This window comes from Salvelinus alpinus, chromosome 29 (assembly GCF_045679555.1).
Source record: "Salvelinus alpinus chromosome 29, SLU_Salpinus.1, whole genome shotgun sequence".
Lineage (NCBI taxonomy): Eukaryota > Metazoa > Chordata > Actinopteri > Salmoniformes > Salmonidae > Salvelinus > Salvelinus alpinus.
Window position 1 is genome coordinate 137,676 of NC_092114.1, and position 7,425 is coordinate 145,100.

Genomic DNA, 7,425 nt, shown 5'->3' on the forward strand with positions numbered 1-7,425 from the left:
ACAGTAATACACAGTGGAACCATCATCATCATGTTGTATATAACTGACAGTAATACACAGTGGAACCATCATCATGTTGTATATAACTGACAGTAATACACAGTGGAACCATCATCATGTTGTATATAACTGACAGTAATACACAGTGGAACCATCATCATGTTGTATATAACTGACAGTAATACACAGTGGAACCATCATCATGTTGTATATAACTGACAGTAATACACAGTGGAACCATCATCATGTTGTATATAACTGACAGTAATACACAGTGGAACCATCATCATGTTGTATATAACTGACAGTAATACACAGTGGAACCATCATCATGTTGTATATAACTGACAGTAATACACAGTGGAACCATCATCATCATGTTGTTGTATATAACTGACAGTAATACATAGTGGAACCATCATCATGTTGTATATAACTGACAGTAATACACAGTGGAACCATCATCATGTTGTTGTATATAACTGACAGTAATACACAGTGGAACCATCATCATGTTGTTGTATATAACTGACAGTAATACACAGTGGAACCATCATCATGTTGTATATAACTGACAGTAATACACAGTGGAACCATCATCATGTTGTATATAACTGACAGTAATACACAGAGGAACCATCATCATGTTGTTGTATATAACTGACAGCAATACATAGTGGAACCATCATCATGTTGTATATAACTGACAGTAATACACAGTGGAACCATCATCATGTTGTATATAACTGACAGTAATACACAGTGGAACCATCATCATGTTGTATATAACTGACAGTAATACACAGTGGAACCATCATCATGTTGTTGCATATAACTGACAGTAATACACAGTGGAACCATCATCATGTTGTATATAACTGACAGTAATACACAGTGGAACCATCATCATGTTGTATATAACTGACAGTAATACACAGTGGAACCATCATCATCATGTTGTATATAACTGACAGTAATACACAGTGGAACCATCATCATGTTGTGTAAGTCGCTCTGGATAAGAGCGTCTGCTAAATGACTAAAATGTAATGTAAATGTATATAACTGACAGTAATACACAGTGGAACCATCATCATCATGTTGTATATAACTGACAGTAATACACAGTGGAACCATCATCATGTTGTATATAACTGACAGTAATACACAGTGGAACCATCATCATGTTGTATATAACTGACAGTAATACACAGTGGAACCATCATCATGTTGTATATAACTGACAGTAATACACAGTGGAACCATCATCATGTTGTATATAACTGACAGTAATACACAGTGGAACCATCATCATGTTGTATATAACTGACAGTAATACACAGTGGAACCATCATCATGTTGTTGTATATAACTGACAGCAATACATAGTGGAACCATCATCATGTTGTATATAACTGACAGTAATACATAGTGGAACCATCATCATGTTGTATATAACTGACAGTAATACACAGTGGAACCATCATCATGTTGTTGTATATAACTGACAGTAATACACAGTGGAACCATCATCATGTTGTTGTATATAACTGACAGTAATACACAGTGGAACCATCATCATGTTGTATATAACTGACAGTAATACATAGTGGAACCATCATCATGTTGTATATAACTGACAGTAATACACAGTGGAACCATCATCATGTTGTATATAACTGACAGTAATACACAGTGGAACCATCATCATGTTGTATATAACTGATAGTAATACACAGTGGAACCATCATCATGTTGTATATAACTGACAGTAATACACAGTGGAACCATCATCATGTTGTATATAACTGACAGTAATACACAGTGGAACCATCATCATGTTGTATATAACTGACAGTAATACATAGTGGAACCATCATCATGTTGTATATAACTGACAGTAATACACAGTGGAACCATCATCATCATGTTGTATATAACTGACAGTAATACACAGTGGAACCATCATCATGTTGTTGCATATAACTGACAGTAATACACAGTGGAACCATCATCATGTTGTATATAACTGACAGTAATACACAGTGGAACCATCATCATGTTGTTGTATATAACTGACAGTAATACACAGTGGAACCATCATCATGTTGTTGTATATAACTGACAGTAATACATAGTGGAACCATCATCATGTTGTATATAACTGACAGTAATACACAGTGGAACCATCATCATGTTGTATATAACTGACAGTAAAACACAGTGGAACCATCATCATGTTGTATATAACTGACAGTAATACACAGTGGAACCATCATCATGTTGTTGTATATAACTGACAGTAATACATAGTGGAACCATCATCATGTTGTTGTATATAACTGACAGTAATACACAGTGGAACCATCATCATGTTGTTGTATATAACTGACAGTAATACACAGTGGAACCATCATCATGTTGTTGTATATAACTGACAGTAATACACAGTGGAACCATCATCATGTTGTTGTATATAACTGACAGTAATACACAGTGGAACCATCATCATGTTGTTGTATATAACTGACAGTAATACACAGTGGAACCATCATCATGTTGTTGTATATAACTGACAGTAATACATAGTGGAACCATCATCATGTTGTATATAACTGACAGTAATACACAGTGGAACCATCATCATGTTGTATATAACTGACAGTAATACATAGTGGAACCATCATCATGTTGTATATAACTGACAGTAATACATAGTGGAACCATCATCATGTTGTTGTATATAACTGACAGTAATACACAGTGGAACCATCATCATGTTGTTGTATATAACTGACAGTAATACACAGTGGAACCATCATCATGTTGTTGTATATAACTGGCAGTAATACACAGTGGAACCATCATCATGTTGTTGTATATAACTGACAGTAATACACAGTGGAACCATCATCATGTTGTTGTATATAACTGACAGTAATACATAGTAGAACCATCATCATGTTGTATATAACTGACAGTAATACATAGTGGAACCATCATCATGTTGTTGTATATAACTGACAGTAATACACAGTGGAACCATCATCATGTTGTATATAACTGACAGTAATACACAGTGGAACCATCATCATGTTGTATATAACTGACAGTAATACATAGTGGAACCATCATCATGTTGTATATAACTGACAGTAATACACAGTGGAACCATCATCATCATGTTGTATATAACTGACAGTAATACACAGTGCAACCATCATCATGTTGTTGCATATAACTGACAGTAATACATAGTGGAACCATCATCATTGTTGTATATAACTGACAGTAATACACAGTGGAACCATCATCATGTTGTATATAACTGACAGTAATACATAGTGGAACCATCATCATGTTGTATATAACTGACAGTAATACACAGTGGAACCATCATCATCATGTTGTATATAACTGACAGTAATACACAGTGCAACCATCATCATGTTGTTGCATATAACTGACAGTAATACATAGTGGAACCATCATCATGTTGTATATAACTGACAGTAATACACAGTGCAACCATCATCATGTTGTTGTATATAACTGACAGTAATACATAGTGGAACCATCATCATGTTGTATATAACTGACAGTAATACACAGTGGAACCATCATCATCATGTTGTATATAACTGACAGTAATACACAGTGCAACCATCATCATGTTGTACATAACTGACAGTAATACATAGTGGAACCATCATCATGTTGTTGTATATAACTGACAGTAATACACAGTGGAACCATCATCATGTTGTTGTATATAACTGACAGTAATACACAGTGGAACCATCATCATGTTGTATATAACTGACAGTAATACATAGTGGAACCATCATCATGTTGTATATAACTGACAGTAATACATAGTGGAACCATCATCATGTTGTTGTATATAACTGACAGTAATACACAGTGGAACCATCATCATGTTGTTGTATATAACTGACAGTAATACATAGTGGAACCATCATCATGTTGTTGTATATAACTGACAGTAATACACAGTGGAACCATCATCATGTTGTATATAACTGACAGTAATACACAGTGGAACCATCATCATGTTGTTGTATATAACTGGCAGTAATACACAGTGGAACCATCATCATGTTGTTGTATATAACTGACAGTAATACACAGTGGAACCATCATCATGTTGTTGTATATAACTGACAGTAATACATAGTGGAACCATCATCATGTTGTATATAACTGACAGTAATACATAGTGGAACCATCATCATCATGTTGTATATAACTGACAGTAATACACAGTGGAACCATCATCATGTTGTGTAAGTCGCTCTGGATAAGAGCGTCTGCTAAATGACTAAAATGTAATGTAAATGTATATAACTGACAGTAATACACAGTGGAACCATCATCATCATGTTGTATATAACTGACAGTAATACACAGTGGAACCATCATCATGTTGTATATAACTGACAGTAATACACAGTGGAACCATCATCATGTTGTATATAACTGACAGTAATACACAGTGGAACCATCATCATGTTGTATATAACTGACAGTAATACACAGTGGAACCATCATCATGTTGTATATAACTGACAGTAATACACAGTGGAACCATCATCATGTTGTATATAACTGACAGTAATACACAGTGGAACCATCATCATGTTGTTGTATATAACTGACAGCAATACATAGTGGAACCATCATCATGTTGTATATAACTGACAGTAATACATAGTGGAACCATCATCATGTTGTATATAACTGACAGTAATACACAGTGGAACCATCATCATGTTGTTGTATATAACTGACAGTAATACACAGTGGAACCATCATCATGTTGTTGTATATAACTGACAGTAATACACAGTGGAACCATCATCATGTTGTATATAACTGACAGTAATACATAGTGGAACCATCATCATGTTGTATATAACTGACAGTAATACACAGTGGAACCATCATCATGTTGTATATAACTGACAGTAATACACAGTGGAACCATCATCATGTTGTATATAACTGATAGTAATACACAGTGGAACCATCATCATGTTGTATATAACTGACAGTAATACACAGTGGAACCATCATCATGTTGTATATAACTGACAGTAATACACAGTGGAACCATCATCATGTTGTATATAACTGACAGTAATACATAGTGGAACCATCATCATGTTGTATATAACTGACAGTAATACACAGTGGAACCATCATCATCATGTTGTATATAACTGACAGTAATACACAGTGGAACCATCATCATGTTGTTGCATATAACTGACAGTAATACACAGTGGAACCATCATCATGTTGTATATAACTGACAGTAATACACAGTGGAACCATCATCATGTTGTTGTATATAACTGACAGTAATACACAGTGGAACCATCATCATGTTGTTGTATATAACTGACAGTAATACATAGTGGAACCATCATCATGTTGTATATAACTGACAGTAATACACAGTGGAACCATCATCATGTTGTATATAACTGACAGTAAAACACAGTGGAACCATCATCATGTTGTATATAACTGACAGTAATACACAGTGGAACCATCATCATGTTGTTGTATATAACTGACAGTAATACATAGTGGAACCATCATCATGTTGTTGTATATAACTGACAGTAATACACAGTGGAACCATCATCATGTTGTTGTATATAACTGACAGTAATACACAGTGGAACCATCATCATGTTGTTGTATATAACTGACAGTAATACACAGTGGAACCATCATCATGTTGTTGTATATAACTGACAGTAATACACAGTGGAACCATCATCATGTTGTTGTATATAACTGACAGTAATACACAGTGGAACCATCATCATGTTGTTGTATATAACTGACAGTAATACATAGTGGAACCATCATCATGTTGTATATAACTGACAGTAATACACAGTGGAACCATCATCATGTTGTATATAACTGACAGTAATACATAGTGGAACCATCATCATGTTGTATATAACTGACAGTAATACATAGTGGAACCATCATCATGTTGTTGTATATAACTGACAGTAATACACAGTGGAACCATCATCATGTTGTTGTATATAACTGACAGTAATACACAGTGGAACCATCATCATGTTGTTGTATATAACTGGCAGTAATACACAGTGGAACCATCATCATGTTGTTGTATATAACTGACAGTAATACACAGTGGAACCATCATCATGTTGTTGTATATAACTGACAGTAATACATAGTAGAACCATCATCATGTTGTATATAACTGACAGTAATACATAGTGGAACCATCATCATGTTGTTGTATATAACTGACAGTAATACACAGTGGAACCATCATCATGTTGTATATAACTGACAGTAATACACAGTGGAACCATCATCATGTTGTATATAACTGACAGTAATACATAGTGGAACCATCATCATGTTGTATATAACTGACAGTAATACACAGTGGAACCATCATCATCATGTTGTATATAACTGACAGTAATACACAGTGCAACCATCATCATGTTGTTGCATATAACTGACAGTAATACATAGTGGAACCATCATCATGTTGTATATAACTGACAGTAATACACAGTGGAACCATCATCATGTTGTATATAACTGACAGTAATACATAGTGGAACCATCATCATGTTGTATATAACTGACAGTAATACACAGTGGAACCATCATCATCATGTTGTATATAACTGACAGTAATACACAGTGCAACCATCATCATGTTGTTGCATATAACTGACAGTAATACATAGTGGAACCATCATCATGTTGTATATAACTGACAGTAATACACAGTGCAACCATCATCATGTTGTTGTATATAACTGACAGTAATACATAGTGGAACCATCATCATGTTGTATATAACTGACAGTAATACACAGTGGAACCATCATCATCATGTTGTATATAACTGACAGTAATACACAGTGCAACCATCATCATGTTGTACATAACTGACAGTAATACATAGTGGAACCATCATCATGTTGTTGTATATAACTGACAGTAATACACAGTGGAACCATCATCATGTTGTTGTATATAACTGACAGTAATACACAGTGGAACCATCATCATGTTGTATATAACTGACAGTAATACATAGTGGAACCATCATCATGTTGTATATAACTGACAGTAATACATAGTGGAACCATCATCATGTTGTTGTATATAACTGACAGTAATACACAGTGGAACCATCATCATGTTGTTGTATATAACTGACAGTAATACATAGTGGAACCATCATCATGTTGTTGTATATAACTGACAGTAATACACAGTGGAACCATCATCATGTTGTATATAACTGACAGTAATACACAGTGGAACCATCATCATGTTGTTGTATATAACTGGCAGTAATACACAGTGGAACCATCATCATGT